Source organism: Cajanus cajan, chromosome 7, assembly GCF_000230855.2.
Source record: "Cajanus cajan strain Asha chromosome 7, NIPB_CcT2T_4, whole genome shotgun sequence".
NCBI classification, from domain to species: domain Eukaryota; kingdom Viridiplantae; phylum Streptophyta; class Magnoliopsida; order Fabales; family Fabaceae; genus Cajanus; species Cajanus cajan.
The window spans coordinates 45,211,984-45,232,353 of record NC_138523.1 but is presented as its reverse complement, the minus strand read 5'-3'; positions in this window follow the sequence as shown (position 1 = coordinate 45,232,353).

Genomic DNA, 20,370 nt, shown 5'->3' with positions numbered 1-20,370 from the left:
TATAAACTACTGAGAAGGTGAAGCTGATTCAGGAGAGGATGAAGATTGCTCAGAGTAGGCAGAAATCATATGCTGATAAAAGGCGAAAGCCTTTGGAGTTTGCTGAAGGGGAACATGTGTTTCTGAAGGTGACCCCAACCTTTAGTGTGGGAAGGGCACTGAGGGCAAAGAAGTTGACACCCAGGTTTGTCGGTCCCTATCAGATCATCCATCGTGTGGGTCCGATTGCTTATCGGTTGGCCTTGCCACCGTTTCTCTCCAACCTGCACGATGTGTTTCATGTATCCCAACTGAGGAAGTATGTTCATGACCCCAGTCATGTGGTTGAGTTGGATGAAGTTAGGGTGAAGGAGTGATGGAACTACTTGGAGAAGATTGATGTTCTTCAAGTTGAACCATGCTAAGTCCCTTCTTCTCTAGAGGTTCTTCACGTCAATGGAAGATTTGGATGAGTTCAAGCTTCAAAAGCTTGAAGATGCTTCTCAAGGTGGTTCGGTTTCTCTTGAAGGAGAGAAACTTGAGGAACCAAACACAAAGGAGAAGTTCCTTTGTGAAGCTTCTAGGAGAAAGAGATTCTCCACGAAATTAGACTCTTGAAAATGAGAGAGAATTCTGAATTCTATTTCTCAAAATATGTCAAAAGTGATTACAAGAGTAGAAATTACAAATATATAGAGGTAGGTAGCTTAAGGAGCAAGCTAACCTTAACCATGGTTCACTAGGAACCATGGTAAGGTTAGTTGACCTTCTAGGTAAGTTTAGAAACTTGTGGAGCAAGCTTTTCACTTAGCTTGCTTAGGAAGCAAGCTAAGGAGAAGCTTGTAGCACAAGCTTCTCAACTCCTTGAGAAGTAGAGAAGCAATTTTGGCCAAAGGAGAAGTTAGGCAAGATGGGCGGCCATGTGTCATTTTGCTCACTTTGATTATTTTAAAAATGTTTGATTTGGTTTAGTTAGGTTCATCCAATGATGATGAAACCTAGCTAAATCAAATCTATGAAAAATTAGGAGCAAAATGAATCCGATATGTAAAATTTTGCCTAAGCCCAATTCTGGCCCAATTACTAGTTACACCCTCAAGTATTGCTAAATGTCACCCCTCTTTTCCTACTGAAAAAATACAAAATGAGTGTATCAACAAATGAGGTTAAATGGAGTCAAACTCTCCAAGTAACCCACCCTAGAATCAATATACAATGACTAATAAAAGAAACTAAAGTTCCTCACAAATACAAAGGCAAAAATAAGCCTATACAAGAGAACTATGTACAAGATATTTACAACTAGAACTATGCCTTCTCTTCATGATAGAGTGGTCCAAATTGAAGAGTACCTTGGGCTTGGAAAGCCCACTGGTCTTCAAGGTGTCCATTGGTCTTCAAGGTTGCCATAGCTCTAGTGATTGGGCCCTTGGCCCATGGTCCATCATCCCATTCCTCTTGGTTCCTTCAATGTATCACCTCTTGGATTCCTTGGCCTTGGCCATAGTCTATCAAGGAGAACCTGACTTATGAGAAGTTTTCTGTAGCTGTGGTTGATTACAAGATGAAGGAGTTGAGAGGCAAGTCTATTGGCTTGGTGAAAGTGTTGTGGGATGCAGCTACTGGTGAGGCTACTTGGGAAGTTGAGCAGTAGTGCAGAGAGCAATATCCTTCCTTATTCCCAAGTGAGTCTATTTTCGGGGATGAAAATTCCTGTTTTTGAGGAGGTTGTGAGACCCACAACCCACTCCCTCCTTTCTCTTTTCCCTTCACTTCCATTCTCTTCTCACTTTGCTTGGTTGATTCTCAATCTTTGGTGTTCTAGGTGCTGAGGAGTGTTGAGGACTAGCTGAGGGCGCGTGCTTCTTTTCTCTCCTCTCAATTCTCTTCTTCTTCTTCTCCTCCACTTTCCCAGAAGCTCAAAATTCTTCTCCTCCGAGGTAAGGGAAGCTAGATTCGTGCAGGTTGTTTGGAAGTGAGTTTAGGAACTCACATGTTGTTTGATTTTTGGAAAATGATGGTCCGATCTGAAGGAAATGGTGTTTTGGGGTTTTGGGAAAAATGAGAATTTTTGAGTGTTGATGGTTGCATGTTGAAAAAGTGGTGATTTTTGAGCTGTATGAGGTAAATGTGGTTCATTTGATGGATTGCATGTGCTTGAGCTGTTTGATTTTGCAGGTTTTGAGTGAAATTTTTGAAGTTTGAGGGTTGCTGTGTGATAGTCCGCCGAGAGTAGTTATTGGTGCCAGACGTGTGTTCATCAGAGAGTTCCATTGGTCAAGCACGCCAGGCGCAAGGCTAGTTGCATCGGGCGAGCTTGGGGATGGAGGCCCCTGGATAGCTCACGCCGGGCGTGGAAGAATCGCGGTGGACATGATATCAGATAGTGACTCAACATTTTGGGGTACTGGCATAGCGCTGGGCGTGATTCAATCTCGTCGGGCGTAGAGACTCCATGGGAGTCTCTGCCAGGGGTGGCGCCAGACGCAATTGGTATTACGTCGGGCGTGAGACCTTGGGAAGGTCTTTGCCTTACTTGCGCCAAGCGCGGGTTTGATACGCCAGGCTTGTGAGACTCTTGAGAGTCTCTGCCTTCTATTGCACCGGGCGTAATTGGAATTAAGTCGGGCGCGTAAGAGCTTTGAAGCTCTCTGGTTGGTTTAGGTCGGGCGCAAACTCTATTGCGTCGGGCGCGGATGTGTTCTTTCATATTTATGCTGATTAATGTTGATTTATGCTGATTAATGCTGATTTATGTTGTATGATGTAAAGTTGAACCGTGTTGTATGATGCTTTTACTGATTAATGTTGTTGAGCCGAGTTGGGTTGTATGCTATCTAAGTTGTTAATGCTATTATGTTGTGTTGTGCTGAGTGTTGAATATGTTGTTTATAATAGATAAGCTGTTGTAGGCCGTAAGGCTGAGCTGTTATAGGCCGTAAAGTTGAGCTGTTAAATCACTAAAAATAGAGGAGATCTCCTAAATGAAATGCTTGACGACGCATAAGCTATATCCTTGTTAACTTTGCTGAAATTGATGATGTGTTGTTAAGTTGAAACTATTTATAATTTCCATATATGCTGATTCTTTTCACTAGCTTACCCTTATCTGTTTCCATGTGGATTGGACTGCTACGATCATACTATGTATGGGAGCAGAGCAAGGATAGGCTGGAGTATAGTAACAGGCATGTAGCTGTCAGATGGAGCTGATGTTTTGTTGTTATGGCTACTTAGTGTAGTTAGGCTGATGTTTTTGTATATTAACATGTTGAGCCCCCAGGCTAGACCTAAGTGTATATATATTTTCTATTTATATGCATACTCTATTCTGTGTGGTGTTGTTGTTGGGCGACGGCTAGGCGGGTTGTTACACTCATAAGCTTCAAGTGACCCCATCAACTTTGTTACTGATAAGGTAGATAGATCTTTTGTTTGCTCAATCGTTGTCACAATTGGATCATATTTACGGGGAACACTAATTAGAATTTTCTCCACAATTTTCTTGTCAAGAATATTTTCCCCGTACGCTCTCATTTGGTTAACTATTTCTTTTATCTTAGAATAGTAGTCCTTTACAGTCTCAGATTCCTTCATATATAATAATTCAAAGTTACGCCGTACAATTTGTAATTTTATGGCACGTACCTTTTCACTTCCTTTGAACTCCTCCTGCAGCGTAGTCCATGCTTCTTTGGCTGTTGTTGCACCCATTATTCTCAGAAAAATTGTGTCGGTCACAACTTGTTGCAAAATGAATAACGCCTTTGAATTCTTTTGTTTGTTCTCTTTCAACTCCTTTTTTTGAGCCGCAGTAAGGGATGCAGTGTCTTTTGGAGTAGAAAATCCTTCTTCTATCGTGTCCCATAAATCTTGGAAGGTTAAATATGTCTTCATTTTTGTACTGCAAAAATCATAATTTTCACCATTAAAAATGGGAATAGGGATAGATGATGGTTGAATGGTGTTAGCCATGGATTAGAATTTGTTTTTCGAAAGTGGGTAGAATATTGGGAAATTTTTTTTGGAAGTAGTGGGGTAATATTTCTACGCCCAGTAGATGACCGAACGTAGCTCTGGTACCACAGTTAGTTTATGAATTATCAAATAGTAAAAACTTATTTGATTGGTAGAAGGAATGAGGAGGAAAATTTATAATGATAGGCTTAGTTGAGAGGAAAACTAGCTTAGAGGAATAGTTGGAATAGATTTGAGTAGTGGAAATGACTTACTAGTTGCTTGGTATACAAATGTTGGGTACATGGCCTATTTATAGGCCTCACCACCACATTCATGTTTTATGTAGAAAATTCTAGAGATATCTATTTCTAGAGTTTTCTATCTAATTATCTACATGATTCTAGAATTTGTATCTAGTAGTTACTAGCATACCTATGTATTTTTCTATAAGAATCTAGATTATTCTAGAAGTTTTATCATATTTTAACATTTTCTCTCTATGATTGCAACACACCGTGCACAGAATCCCAACACAATTTTCCTTGACGCGTTCTGACGTGGTTTCCTTGACGATATCAAGCAAGTAGAGTACAACACCATGACTCACCAATGCCTCAACAGCCTTGGAATGCTTAGCGAGCAACACAAGTAGTGACACCAACTCATCAACCATGACCTTGTCAACAATCTTTCCAAGAATAACCTGCACTGCACCCTCTCTCACAGTCCTCGCTTTATTCTCACAGGCCAAACACAATTTGAACAAAGCTGAAGCAGCGTCATTCATGCTTAAAGGATGCCCCTCGTCTAGCAAGTCCACTAGATACTTTATAGCTTCAGATTTTCCAAGTATGTGTCTGTTTGAGTAAATAGATGACATTGAAAACACCTCTGCAGTTGCATTGCTTCTTGTTTGGACTGTTCCCATTTTCAACGAATCAACAATCAGGGAAACCACTTTTTCGTTTTTAGCTAACGCTCTTTTGTTGTCGTCGTGAATTGAGAGGTTTAGGAGAGTTGTGATCAAGTCCTCGTGGAGCTCGAGCTCCACGGAAGGCGTGCCGGGGGATAACGGACTCAGCAAAAGGTGAATCGCTTCTGCATCGGCAAAAAGCATTCGGAACGCAGGGCTTTGCTTTTCTAACTAGCAAAGGTCTTTTACGACTTTTTTTTTGCTCGGGAAGGGAGAGAAAGAGCTTGTAGAGTAAGGAACGCATACGGTGTCTGTGTGCGTTGGTGACTCGGTCGTCGTGGATTTCATCCCAAACGGCTTTGATGGGTCAACATTGTGGTCTTTGCACCACTTGCAAATCATGCCTTGGAGCAAGCAATTCGGAGTGAGGATGCAGTGAGAGAGGACTTGCTGGGTCTCATGGAAAATTCTATGGACCTCGTTTAACCACCTCTCAATCAATGCTCGATCAAAACTCTGCACCATCATAATCAACACATTAATTTATAACGTCATTTGGACACAAATTTAGAAAAGAAATTAAGTTTTTTTATTAACAAATATTCTTTAATTTTAGGAGAAAAGTTATATAGATTGTATCTAAATAGACTGTTTAGTTGTATAGTACAACAATGAGGATCAAAGTAACATGGAAATGAGAACCGAAATAACATGCATTACCGTTTCTCCCTTCCACCCATCATGTGAAAAATTCTTTGGGCAATTAAACCCTAGAATTGACATATATATCTGGACACCTTATATTCTATTTGTTGTGCACCGGGGATTACCTCACATATATACATGTATCCACATTGGTGAGATATTGTCCGTTTTGGACCCAAGCCCTCACGGTTTTGCTTTTGTACATCACCCAAAAGGTCTCTCAACCAAATTCACATTGGTAAGATATTATCCGTTTTGGGTCTAAGCCCTCACGGTTTTGCTTTTGGACATCACCCAAAAGGTCTCTCAACCAATGGAGATAATTGCGTGTATATAAACCCTAGAATTGACATATATATTTGGACACGCCCTACATTCTATCTGTTGTGCATGGGGGATTACCACATATATACACGTATCCACATTGGAGAGATATTTTCCATTTTGGGCCCAAGTCCTCACAGTTTTACTTTTGGACATCACCTAAAAGGCCTCTCAACCAAATCCACATTGGTAAGATATTGTCCATTTTGGGCCCAAGAATAACCTTGTCAACGATCTTCCCAAAAATAACCTGCACTGTAACCTCTCTCACAGTCCTCGCTTTATTATCATAGGCCAAACACAGTTTGAACAAAGCTGAAGCAGCGTCATTCATGCTTAAAGGATGTCCCTCATCTAACAACTCCACTAAATACTTTATAGCTCCAGATTTTCCAAGTATGTGTATGTTTGAGTCAATAGCTGACATTGAAAAAATTGTTGCAGCTGCATTGCTTCTTGTTTAGACTGTTCCCATTTTCAACGAATCAACAATCAGGGAAACCACTTTTTCATTCTCGGCTAACGCTCTTTTGTTGTCGTCGTGAATTTAGAGGGTTAGGAGAGTTGTGATCAAGTCCTCGTGGAGCTCGGGCTCCATGGAAGGCGTGCCAGGGGATAACGGACTCAGCAAAAGGTGAATTGCTTTTGCGTCGGCAAAAAGCGTTCGGAACGCAGGGCTTTGCTTTGCTAACTAGCAAAGGTCTTTTGCGGCTCTTTTTTGCTCTGGAAGGGAGAGGGAGAACTTGTAGAGTAAGGAACACATACGGTGTCTGTGTGCGTTGGTGACTCAGTCGTAGTGGATTTCATCCCAAACAGGCTTTGGTGGGTCAACGTTGTGGTCTTTGCACCACTTGCAAATAATGCCTTGGAGCAAGCAATTCAGAGTGAGGATGCAATGAGAGAGGACTTGTTGGGTCTAAGGGCAAATTCTATGGACCTCGTTTAACCACCTCTCAATCAATGCTCGATCAAAACTCTGCACCATCATAATCAAACAGATTGTTTAGTTGTGTAGTACAACAATGAGGATCAAAGTAACATGAAAATGAGAACCGAAATAATATGCATTACCGTTTCTCCCTTCCACCCATCATGTGGAAAATTCTTTGGGCAATTAAACCCTAGAATTGACATATATATCTGGACACCTTATATTCTATTTGTTGTGCACCGGGGATTACCTCACATATATACATGTATCCACATTGGTGAGATATTGTCCGTTTTGGACCCAAGCCCTCACGGTTTTGCTTTTGTACATCACCCAAAAGGTCTCTCAACCAAATCCACATTGGTGAGATATTGTCCTTTTTGGGCCCAAGCTCTCACGATTTTACTTTTGGACATCACCTGAAAGGTCTCTCAACCAATGGAGATAATTACATATATAAACCCTAGAATTGACATATATATTTGGACACCCTACATTCTATCTATTGTGCACAGGGGATTACCACACATATACACATGTATCCACATTGGTGAGATATTGTCCGTTTTGAGCCCAAGTCCTCACAGTTTTACTTTTGGACATCACCTAAAAGGCCTCTCAACCAAATCCACATTGGTAAGATATTTTCCGTTTTGGGTCCAAGAATAACCTTGTCAACGATATTTCCAAGAATAACCTGCACTGCACTCTCTCACACAGTCCTCGCTTTATTCTCATAGGCCAAACACAGTTTGAACAAAGCTGAAGCAGCATCATTCATGCTTAAAGGATGCCCCTCGTCTAACAACTCCACTAGATACTTTATAGCTCCATATTTTCCAGTATGTGTCTGTTTGAGTCAATAGCTGACATTGAAAAAACCGCTGCAACTAAATTGCTTCTTGTTTGGACTGTTCTCATTTTCAACGAATCAACAATCAGGGAAACCACTTTTTCATTCTTGGCTAACGCTCTTTTGTTGTTGTCGTGAATTGATAGGTTTAGGAGAGTTGTGATCAAGTCCTTGTGGAGCTCGGGCTCCACGGAAGGCGTGCCGGGGATAATGGACTCAGCAAAAGGTGAATCGCTTCTGCGTCGGCAAAAAGCGTTTGGAACGCAAGACTTTGCTTTGCTAACTGGCAAAGGTCTTTTGCGTCTTTTTTGGTCTGGAAGGGAGAGGGAGAGCTTGTAGAGTAAGGAACGCATACGGTGTTTGTGTGCGTTGGTGACTCGGTCGTCATGGATTTCATCCCAAAAGGGCTTTGGTGGGTCAACGTTGTGGTCTTTGCACCACTTGCAAATAATTCCTTGGAGCAAGCAATTCAGAGTGAGGATGCAATGAGAGAGGACTTGTTGGGTCTAAGGGCAAATTCTATGGACCTCGTTTAACCACCTCTCAATCAATGCTCGATTAAAACTCTGCACCATCATAATCAACACATTAATTTATAACGTCATTTGGACACAAATTTAGAAAAGAAATTAAGTTTTTTTATTAACAAATATTCTTTAATTTTAGGAGAAAAGTTATATAGATTGTATCTAAACAGATTGTTTAGTTGTGTAGTACAACAATGAGGATCAAAGTAACATGGAAATGAGAACCGAAATAACATGCATTACCGTTTCCCCCTTCCACCCATCATGTGGAAAATTCTTTGGGCAATTAAACCCTAGAATTGACATATATATCTGGACACCTTATATTCTATTTGTTGTGCACCGGGGATTACCTCACATATATACATGTATCCACATTAGTGAGATATTGTCCGTTTTGGGCCCAAGCCCTCACGGTTTTACTTTTGGACATCACCCAAAAGGCCTCTCAACCAATGGAGACAATTGCGTGTATATAAACCTTAGAATTAACATATATATTTGGACACCCTACATTCTATCTGTTGTGCACTAGGAATTATCACACATACACATGTATCCACATTGGTGAGATATTGTCCGTTTTGGGCCCAAGTTCTCACGGTTTTACTTTTGTACATCACCTAAAAGGCTTCTCAACCAAATCCACATTAGTAAGATATTTGTTCACTATCCCTGATGATTGTAGGGTTATCTCTGTCTACCGGCACATTGGCAATTTTAGGGTTTTACCTTGTGATTGCGGCGCGGTGACAAGATTGTATTTTTATCCTTCTAATGACGTGGCCTCTTTGGGCTGTTGTGATACTCTGATGTCTATGTTTCTTGGCCGAGCTTAGTAGCTTGGTAATAACGAGTTCACTACTTGGTCAAGTCGGTAAACCTTTAACCGAGTTTGACAACTTGGTAAGGGATGAGTTCAATACTTGGTTAGGCCAGTACACTTGCCCCCCAAGCACCAAGTAATGCAAGAGCGAATGGGCTTCTGATGAGCTCCCAAGTTCGCTATTTAGTCAGGTCGGTAAACCTTTGGCCGAGTTTGGCAACTTGGTAAGGGACAAGCTCGGTACTTGGCTAGGCCAGTACACTTGCCCCCAAGCACCGAGTAATGTAAGAGCGAAAGGGCTTCTGAGAAGCTCTCAAGGGGTGTAATGATCCCGTGTGTCGTTTGAGCAGGGAGGTGTCCCTTCATTTTTGTAACGTCACCTTTCAAATGTTATTCTTGAGGAGGCACGCATTTCGTTGCTCGGGAAACGGCGGCTCCTCATTAATGACGCATCACGTCCTTTTATGACAAGTTGTGCCCCTTCATTATGGGTGTTATTTAATGCAGTGGGAGGGCCCACGTTTTTGCTTTACTCCTTTTGTTTACCCCACGACCATTTTCCATTTTCCCTTGTTGGTGTTTTCTTCCTTTGCTCTTCTTTGCCATTTCTGGTGCCTTTGCTGATTCGCTCTACTCCTCCTTTGATATCAAGGTACTGACTTTTTGTACCATTTTTCGCTCTTCTTTTCTCATTTACTTGAGAGTTGCGTGTCATGGAGGGTGGTCGTGCTAGGGGAAAGCGAAAGGTTAGAGGGGAGGATGAGGGTAACAAAAGGAAATGAGGTGGGAATAATAGGAAGGATTCTCACCCTTTTATATTTATCCCTGGGTATGAGTGGGTAAGGGGAGATGTCGGCAAGTTCGAGAGTAGATTCTCATCCCCGTCATTGATTAGTTCGCTTCGTAAAGAGCTGTCCATTTGCGCATCCTCTATGGCCGATCTCATCAGGGTCAAGCACTGCCAACCTAATGAGTGCGTGTTCTTGTCAGGTCCCTCCCTATTTTTTTACATGTACCGATGCCTCTTTAGGGATCCCAGCGTTTCGGTTCCCTTTACCCCATTCGAGTGCTCATTTCTCAGCCACGTCAACATTGCCCCAAGCCAACTTCATCCAAATAGCTGGGGCTTTCTCTAAGCTTTCCAAGTTTTGTGCTCGGTATTAGGAATAAAGGCTTCGTTGGCCAAGTTCATGCATTTTTATCAGTTGAAGTTGGGGGACCCTCCTTTAGGTTGGGTGTCTTTGAGTGGCAGTAAGAAAGAAATATTGTTCCAACTATTCTCTTTGTCCTATAAGAATTTTAAGAAAGATTACTTTAAGATCCACCCTGTCAATACTGATGTGTCATCTGAGCATCTCTTCCATCTTGATGGGGAGCCAAAGTTCCCTCTTTTCTGGCAGCGGAACCCCAATAAGTTTGTTGGCTCTACTGGTTTTATTCTATCTACCACTGATTAGAAGGACATAGACAAGCTGCAATCTCTTCCTCGACCTTTGGATAGTAGGGTTGTTATATCCCTTCTGATCGGAGCCGTATCCGGTCAAATAAATACAATTAACTGTAGTACTAGGAAGTGACTCCTAGGTCGTCTCCCAAGGACTGTCTTTTACTGTTAAAGGCTTGAACACACAGGGGGGGTTTGTTTTCAGATTTTTAGTTTGAAACACAATAATTACGAAATAAAACAGTAAGTAAAACAGATTGGTTCCTTGTTCAGATTGCAATTCTTTTATCCCTGGTTCTGAAAAGATTTCTCTGTTCATGAACTTAATCCTTGTTCCATCCGAGTTAACCAACTAGGCGGAGATTAACTCAAGATTTCCCTACACGAATTAAGCAAACGTATACAACATTAAACCTCCCCACAAGATTAAGCAACTTGTGAGCCACCTGATTCATTAAGCATGAACAGGTATGAAAAACGTTTCAGAGGTTCAATGAAGAAGAACCAAGCAGAACACCTATTCAAAACAAATAAAACCTCAAATAGATATTGCAATCTGCTCAAGGAACCAACCCAGTAGTTCTTAGCCTTCCATTAAAATACAGAAACGAAAATGACAGAGAAGGAAAACGAGAATGGCAGAGAAGGAAAACGAAATGAGTAATTTGTATTTCAAATGAAAATGGAGTCTCACATTACAAGAAGCAAAACGTAAAAACAAAATGAAGAGCAGCCAGCCAGAACCAACAAGAAGCAAAACGTAAAAAGGAAGAAGAAAACCACAGGGAAGCAAAAACGTTCCAGCCAGAACAAGAGAGAAAAAAAAACGTGAGAGCCACTCCTGGAGACAAAAACGTGAATCAATGAGAGGGGAGGCTACTGTTCACATAGTCACCTCAGCCCCTTCATTTAGTGGCTGCCATGTCAGCCCTACACTAGCCCTAGGGTCCTATCAGCAAAAAAAAAATATGAATTGGGCCCAATAAAATACAAGTCTGACCCACTACATTAAAATGGACTAAAAAAAACTGAAAATAAATGCTGAGGTGGAAAATGGTGCAGCAGTGACATGGCAGATGATGTGGCAGCTCCACTTGAAGTCTAGAAAATAATTCCAAGCCCGAATAATTATTAAACTGCCCTGAAAATAAAATTTTGGAATAATTAGATTCAGAAAATTCAAATTAGTTAAAATATGAATTACCGGTCCAATTAAAGCCCAAATAGAAAACAGTGGAGATAATCAACAGTTAAGCGCAAATTAGAGATTAAAATAAGTACAGAAAGGTAAGAAAATAGGGGAAAATAATGACTCATCACCTTCCTAAGTCAAAGAATAGGGAGAAGAGCCTGGAAAGTGAGTATGACCGATGTGCTTACCTTTACTAAGGTAGGCTTAATGTGTGTCTAACAGTGTTGTTTTGTTTGTAGGTTTGATGGGTAAGAGTAAGTGGCGCAAGTTGAAAGCCAAGTTCAACACTGTGGCACAGGAGATTCTCGATGTTGAGGAGGAACAAAGTAGCCTCCGACCACGTCATAAGCGGAAAAAGAAGTCTCTTGAGGTCGAAAAGGAAGTGATGGTCGAGGTCTTTGCCGAGGTCCCCGCCGAGGTCGTTGCCGATCCCGAGGGACGAAAGGGGGATCCATCGACCTTACCTCGAGTCCTCTGCCGAGTTCGACCATGGATGTGCTTGTAGATGACAATCAACAGGAGGCACCTCTCTCGACGCCGCCTACCCAAGAGGTATTGTGTCTTTGTCTCACAAGTGTGCTTTTGTTCGTTTGGCTAATTTGTGCTGTTGAATTCCTTTGCGTGGCAGGTAATAACTCCAACTCCTACCAATCTGGTTACCATTGCAAAGGTCGACCACGGGGGTTCTTCATCTACTGTTCCTCCAGCGAGCTTGGTGACCCGATCTCACTGCATTTATCAGAGGTTTGACATGAGCCGTCCTCTTGCAAGGTTGGACCATGTGAGCATGTCTCCCGATGTCCCTTCTCTTTGGAATCCCAATCTGATTGCGGAGATCTTCTACTGGGAGGACCCAGCCTTGATTGTAGATAAGGCTGTTATTTAGAAGGTTGGTTCGATCGAGGGGCTCGATTCCACCGAGGTCTTCATCTAGAGATCCATTGTTATAGTGGATCATTGGAAGAGGAAGTGGTAGAGGAACTTGGCTGACTTGGAAAGGGCCAAGAAGGAAAGAGCCGACATGGACGAGGTGAGGAAAGACTTAGAAAAAACTAAAAAGTCTTTTTTTGCCATTGTCAAGGCGAATGAGGCTTATGCGGCCAAAGTTAGAGATCTGCTCGGCAAGGTGAAGGCCACTGAATTGGAGGCGGAGGACTCGAGGGCCTAAGTTCGTCTATATGAGGAGCAGATCAGGGTTTTGGTGAGAAGTTGAAGGCGACCAAGGAGAGGTGCTAGAGTGACGAGGAGCTTCTTGCTGCCAATGCCAAGTAGATTGCTGACTTGAAGATGGACTTAGAGGTGCAGAGCGCGACCAAGGAGGGTGCAGAGAAAGGGCTCTTAGACACTCAGCGCCAAATTGTTGTTGAGCACAAGAGAGGTTTCTTCAAGGCAACTCGGAAGATGAAGGTGATTGAGCCTAAGGTTGATATTTCCTTGCTCAACATCGACAAGGATGTTTTTGATGGAAAGCTAGTAGATGAGGATGACCTTTTTGATGGTACAAGCGAGGGGAGCTTGTAGATAAGCCTGACTTTATCTATTTTATGTATTTTGTTGAAGTTTGTAACTGTTGTATGTTTCTGTTGTTTGTATGCCAGTTTGGACATCATTTATTTTGACAAAGTGTTTACATTCGTTCTAGTAATGCGTATTTTGCCTTTGGCTAGCTTGTCGATGTGTTGCTTATACTTAGCCATTTCTTGACTCTTTGTCTTTAGCATTCAGGATTCGACTAAGGTTCGAATTCGACCTTGGCTGCGCGAATTTAACATCAAGGTTCGAATTTGACCTTGGCTAGGAGAATATAACATCAAGGTTCGAACTCAATCTTGGTGCATCAGGGTTCAAATTCAACCTTCGCAGCGCGAATATAACATCAAGGTTCGAATTCGACCTTGGCTAGGGGAATATGACTTCAAGGTTCGGACTCGACCTTAGCAGCGCGAATTTTATATGAAGGTTCAAATTTGACCTTATTTGTGTGAATATAACCTCAAGGTTTGAATTCGACCTTGGCTAGGGGAATATGACTTCAAGGTTTGGACTCGACCTTGGTACATCAAGGTTCGAATTTGACCTTAGCAATGCATATTTTATACGAAGGTTCGGACTTGACCTTGGTTGCGCAAATGTTACACGAAGGTTCAAACTCGACCTTAGCTGCGCGAATATATCCTCAAGGTTCAAATTCGACCTTGGCTAGGAAAATATGACTTCAAGGTTCGGACTCGACCTTGGCTGCGCAAATTTTACACGAAGGTTCAAACTCGACCTTAGCTGCGCGAATATAACCTCAAGGTTCGAATTCGACCTTGGCTAGGGGAATATGACTTCAAGGTTCGGACTCGACCTTGGTACATCAAGGTTCAAATTCGACCTTGGCAGTGGAAATTTTATATGAAGGTTCAGACTCAACCTTAGTTGCACGAATTTTATTTGAGGGTTCGAACTTGACCTTAGCAATGTGAACTTAATACCAAGATTCGAATTCAACCTTGGTGAGTTGTCATGCTTTTCAATGCCAGTGAGCCAACACTGAAAGTATATGGGAATGAAAGGTTGAGGAGGAAAAAGAGTACATCACCTGAGTTTGCAAATTAAGAGAAATAAAATTTGAGGTGGCTGGCATTCCAAGTTCTTGGGAGAGCTTTGTCGCCGAGTTCTTCCAGCCGATATGCGTTGTTGTCGAGGTCCTTGTTGAGATTTCCATTGAAGTACTTTTGTTATAATTGTAAATCAGCTTGATTCAATCAACGGTCTCAAACACGACAAGTATACCGACCGTTCAAGTAGTAAAAATACCGTATCCACAGAGATTAGAAGGTAATATAAGCATTTATTGACTATTCGTGACTAAAGAATAATTCCAATTTCATAGTTTGTGCAGTGAATTCAAAGTTGTGACTATTGGAATGAGAGCTGTAAATAAATATTGTTTTGTGAGTGGAAAAGGTAAGGAATGGTATTGTGGTATTGTGAGGTTGTGGGGGTCAGATTTCACCAAACGTAACACTAATGTATCCTTAATCTCTTGTTGAATTCATTGCTTAGTCAACCCAAGAGTTTACTCAAACCTAATCCCTTAGAGAAAGAGCCTAGGTGCGGATATTGAATATCAATCCCTTGAGTACCCAATATCTACACCCGCATTACGGGCTAGGGTTTAAGACTACTAATGGGTCAAGCTCTATCCCTAGATACAATCACCACTAGGCATATGTTTCAGAACTAGTTTCAAAGGTTATTTTCCAATACCCATGGAATCTTAAATCATGCAAAGGGTGATCAATCCAAAGCAAGCATTACGAATAAAAACAAACACAACAAAGAATAAAACAACATGTATATATATCATTAAAACCGTAAAGATTACAATAGAGTACGTTGGTTACATCTAACCCCACAAAATGGGTGAAACCACTCACAACAATGAGGGCAAATACAAAATAGAGATGGAAGAGGAAGTGAAGAACCGAAGGAAAGATCCGCACACGGACGATCCCAAGCCCTAGGAATCCCTTCCGCAGCTCCTGGAGGCGCCCAATGTGAGAATGGAGAGAAAGATCCCCGAAAATGGCTTCAAATACGAGCCTGGGAGATCAGATTAGGGTTCCGCGCCCGGCGCACAATTCTTCGCGCCCGGCGCAAGTTCTTCCAGAGAAGTCAAGCACTCTCTGTCTCAACACAAGCCCGGCGCAATTCCTTTTGCGCCCGGCTTAATTCTTTTTGCGCCCGGCTTAATTCCTTTTGCGCCCGGCGCAATATAACTGGCAGAGATGAAATACTCTGTTTTTGTCACGCCCAGCGCGGGTTATATTGAGCCCGGCGCAGAACCTCTTCTCTGCTCCTTAGCTTCTTAAGTTTCCAATCCTAAGAGTCTTCAATCCTCAAGTCACTAGCTCAATACCTGCACAAAAAATGAGGTGTATTAAGGTATTGTTAGCTGAATTTGGGTTAGTTATATCTGCACACAAAATGAACCAAAAAGAGAACAATTATATTGCAATGGTTCAAAGGATGAGTGAAATTTGTTCAATAAGTCTCATCCAAAAAGAGGTAAAATTGAGACTTAACAACTCCCCCAAACTTAGAACCTTGCTTGTCCTCAAGCAAAAGGTAATTAATCTAGCAGATAACAAGCAATGCAAGTGAGTCAATTTCTACATCCTAGTTCACTTGTATCTTCTTTTCGCAAGCATGAACCTCAGATGAATTTCCAATCACAATTATTGCACTAGAACATGACAAGGTGCAAACAAAGGTTTCAAAAGAGATCAAAGAGCTGAGAAGAGTAATGACTATCTGTGTATGCATCCTCACTAGGAAAATGTTTCTCTCTATGCACACTAGTGTATCAGGGTGAGTGTTTCTCTCTAGTCTACTACTCACGCCACATAATTCAACTTTGCTCTTCGTTTCCAAATGAAACCAGTGGTAAAACAAATGCAGACACTTATCACAAGGTCTTTATTAGGGCAATCTGGGTCAAGCAGGGTCAAGCGGTAGCAGTTTTATGGTTTTTCAAGGATTGAAGGTGCTATAGCTTAAGAGAGCAAATAAGATTTTACAATGATGTCCCTCTCCATACCCCATTACAACAATTTGGCACATGCCCTTTACCTGATCCAAGCCATTAGCCTTTATGAGATGCATATTTATATTTTTGCATCTTAATATTTTTGTTTTTGTTTTTCTCTTTTTTTTTTTTTTTTTTTTTGTAATGGCTGACCACATACTTTCTTCTTCCCAAAATTCCCCATTCTTCAACTCCCCCAAACTTATTTGATGTCATCAGTTTGCTCTCTTAACCAAAGCAAGGGTTATGGTTAATTTTTCATGGTTTGGGACAAGTGGAAGGTGTGGTGTTTAGGCTTAGAAAGGTATGGGTCAAGTGAAGAGTGGAGATGGCTTTTTGGCTTAGATGGTTACAAAATAGAGGAGTATGAATGCCTTGATCATATAAGTGCACAACATAAGCAAACCACCAGGGAAACTCAAGCAAAGTCTATCATGCAACTTAAGCGTAGTTCACTCATAAGTGTTTTAGGCTCAAACCTCACCCGGCTATGCATCCACAAACTATCAAGCTCAGCTCAGTTCTATGATCAACATTGAAACCCGTATGCAACTAGTCATGAACTAAAGATCTAATGTGACTTGAAAATGTCTAGGGTACAAGCACTATAAACATCAAGCAAACTACAATCCAGAATCAACCACAAGCAAAGCAAGTATCAACAAGATTAAAAACCATGCTAAAGCAGAATATTCACAAAAAGAACCAACAAAGTAATCACAAAAAAAAACTATATATAAAAACAGTTAAATACTGAAAATAAAAGACAGAAGAATAAATTGCAATAGACAAAGGTAAACTAAGGTAGGCTCCATCTGCTTCCATCTATGGGGTCTGGTCATCATCATCTCCAAGAGCTGCTCCACCATCATCAACTCCATCAACCTCAGCAGCTCCACTCCCCCAAACTTAGGAGCCTGGTCCCCAGGCCAACCAGTATACGCCTGAAAGTCCTGGTAACCAGAAGTGATTGCAGAGTGTACTCATGAAAGAACATGGTGAGCACAAAAATTATACACAGTGATGACCAAGCAAATATAGCAAAAATGGAGAATATCCTTAGACCAAAATTAAGCACAACATGCATGCACACGGAAATGAACTATAACAATGCAACATAAAGCACACAAACATACAACATACAACAGAGCATAAAGAAACATGATTGAAAACAGATAAATATGGGCTGTTAGGAATGTGGTGCGCCGGGCTTAACACAGATGCGCCGGGCTTAATATCAGTAAAAATCAACGAGGTTTCAAAATCTGATATCGCGCCGGGCGTGCGTTAAACGCGCCCGGCGTGGTGGTTCCAGAGACCAAAAATTGAGTATTAGGCCGGGCGCAAAAGAGTCACGCCCGGCGCATAGTCACTTTAAAAGGTCAATTTGCCCAGGTTTTAAATTAGGATCAGGCCTTATTTCCACCTAGACACAGAATTGCCTCATTCCTCACATTCCAAACAAAATGTACCCTATATTTACCCATTCAAACATGATTCTAACAACTAACACATAACACAAACAACATATACCACAAAACATATAACACAAAACACAACACATAATACAAAACAACACTTATAACACAGAACAACATGCAACAAAAATCTAAAACACAGTTCAGATCTCTGGGTTGCCTCCCAGGAAGCGCTTGTTTACTGTCCCGAGCCTGACGGTGACCAACTTGAAGTGCTCTACTCTCCTTCTCCTCCTATTGCTCTTGTTCCCCTTTGCCCTGTGTTCAACCTAATGATTGCTCAACAACGGCTCAGAAGGATTGGTCATTCTAATTTGAACAGTACCTTGCATACAAGAGAAAGCTGAAGACTAGAGTACACAAGTTAGCTTCATCAATTCATTGCTAACAAAAAATAACAAAAACAATAAAGGATTAAATCACAAATAGCTATAAATACTAAATCGCCATTCTAATCCCCGGCAACGGCGCCAAAAACTTGTTGAGATTTCCGTTGAAGTACTTTTGTTATAATTGTAAATCAGCTTGATTCAATCAACGGTCTCAAACACGGCAAGTATACCGGCCGTTCAAGTAGTAAAAATATCGTATCCACAGGGATTAGAAGGTAATATAAGCATTTATTGACTATTCGTGACTAAAGAATAATTCCAATTTCATAGTTTGTGCAGTGAATTCAAAGTTGTGACTATTGGAATGAGAGCTGTAAATAAATATTGTTTTGTGAGTGGAAAAGGTAAGGAATGGTATTGTGGTATTGTGAGGTTGTGGGGTTCAGATTTCACCAAACGTAACACTAATGTATCCTTAATCTCTTGTTGAATTCATTGCTTAGTCAACCCAAGAGTTTACTCAAACCTAATCCCTTAGAGAAAGAGCCTAGGTGCGGATATTGAATATCAATCCCTTGAGTACCCAATATCTACACCCGCATTACGGGCTAGGGTTTAAGACTACTAATGGGTCAAGCTCTATCCCTAGATACAATCACCACTAGGCATATGTTTCAGAACTAGTTTCAAAGGTTATTTTCCAATACCCATGGAACCTTAAATCATGCAAAGGGTGATCAATCCAAAGCAAGCATTACGAATAGAAACAAACACAACAAAGAATAAAATAACATGTATATATATCATTAAAACCGTAAAGATTACAATAGAGTACGTTGGTTACATCTAACCCCACAAAATGGGTGAAACCACTCACAACAATGAGGGCAAATACAAAATAGAGATGGAAGAGGAAGTGAAGAACCGAAGGAAAGATCCGCACACGGACGATCCCAAGCCCTGGGAATCCCTTCCGCAGCTCCTAGAGGCGCCCAATGTGAGAATGGAGAGAAAGATCCCCGAAAATGGCTTCAAATACGAGCCTGGGAGATCAGATTAGGGTTCCGCGCCCGGCGCACAATTCTTCGCGCCCGACGCAAGTTCTTCCAGAGAAGTCAAGCACTCTCTGTCTCAACACAAGCCCGGCGCAATTCCTTTTGCGCCCGGCTTAATTCTTTTTGTGTCCGGCTTAATTCCTTTTGCGCCCGGCGCAATATAACTGGCAGAGATGAAATACTCTGTTTTTGTCACGCCCAGCGCGGGTTATATTGAGCCCGGCGCAGAACCTCTTCTCTGCTCCTTAGCTTCTTAGGTTTCCAATCCTAAGAGTCTTCAATCCTCAAGTCACTAGCTCAATACCTGCACAAAAAATGAGGTGTATTAAGGTATTGTTAGCTGAATTTGGGTTAGTTATATCTGCACACAAAATGAACCAAAAAGAGAACAATTATATTGCAATGGTTCAAAGGATGAGTGAAATTTGTTCAATAAGTCTCATCCAAAAAGAGGTAAAATTGAGACTTAACAGTCCTCGGTGACTCTGAATGGCCCTTCCCAGTTGACTGCGAGTTTCCCTTCAGAGGGATTCGTCCTTGCTTCTCCCCGTAATCACCAAACAAGGTCCCTAACTCGGAATGCTCGTGGTATGACCTTGGTGTTATATCTCCTAGAAGCTCGGAGTTTGCAAGCTTCTTCTCTGAATCAAGCTTCTTCCCTGACTTTGTCAATCAGATCGAGGTTGGTCTTTATTTCTTCGTTGTTTTGTTCTTCATTAAAAGTAAGTCACCGATGAGACGTCTCTCCAACCTCGATTGGGATCATGGCGTCGAAGTCATAGGTCAGTCTGTAAGGTGTTTCTTGTGTCGTTGATTGTAGGGTGCAATGGTATGCCCAGACGATGCTCGGGAGTTCGTCTATCCATTGTCCCTTCACTCACCCCAACCGCTTCTTTAGTTATCTAAGTATGACCTTGTTTGCAGCTTCAACTTGGCCATTGGTTTGTGAGTGCTCAACTGAGGTGACCTGGTGCTTAATGCCAAGCTCCTGAAGGATTGTGTTCTCTATACATAGTCCATAGACACTATAGATTATATTAGACTTAGCGGGTCGTTACATTTCATAACTCAGGCTCAAAAGTTTTACTCGTGGCTCAAAGGAGAATTCTTGTGACTTGAAGGCTAATACTCATAAATATTCATGTTTATGATACATATCTCATACTCAATAATCATGCATATCTAACATTATACAAATTTACAATAACTTATGTCATTCAATTACACATGTCATTATTTCAATCCATTTCCAATATTGAGTACTTAAAGGATTAG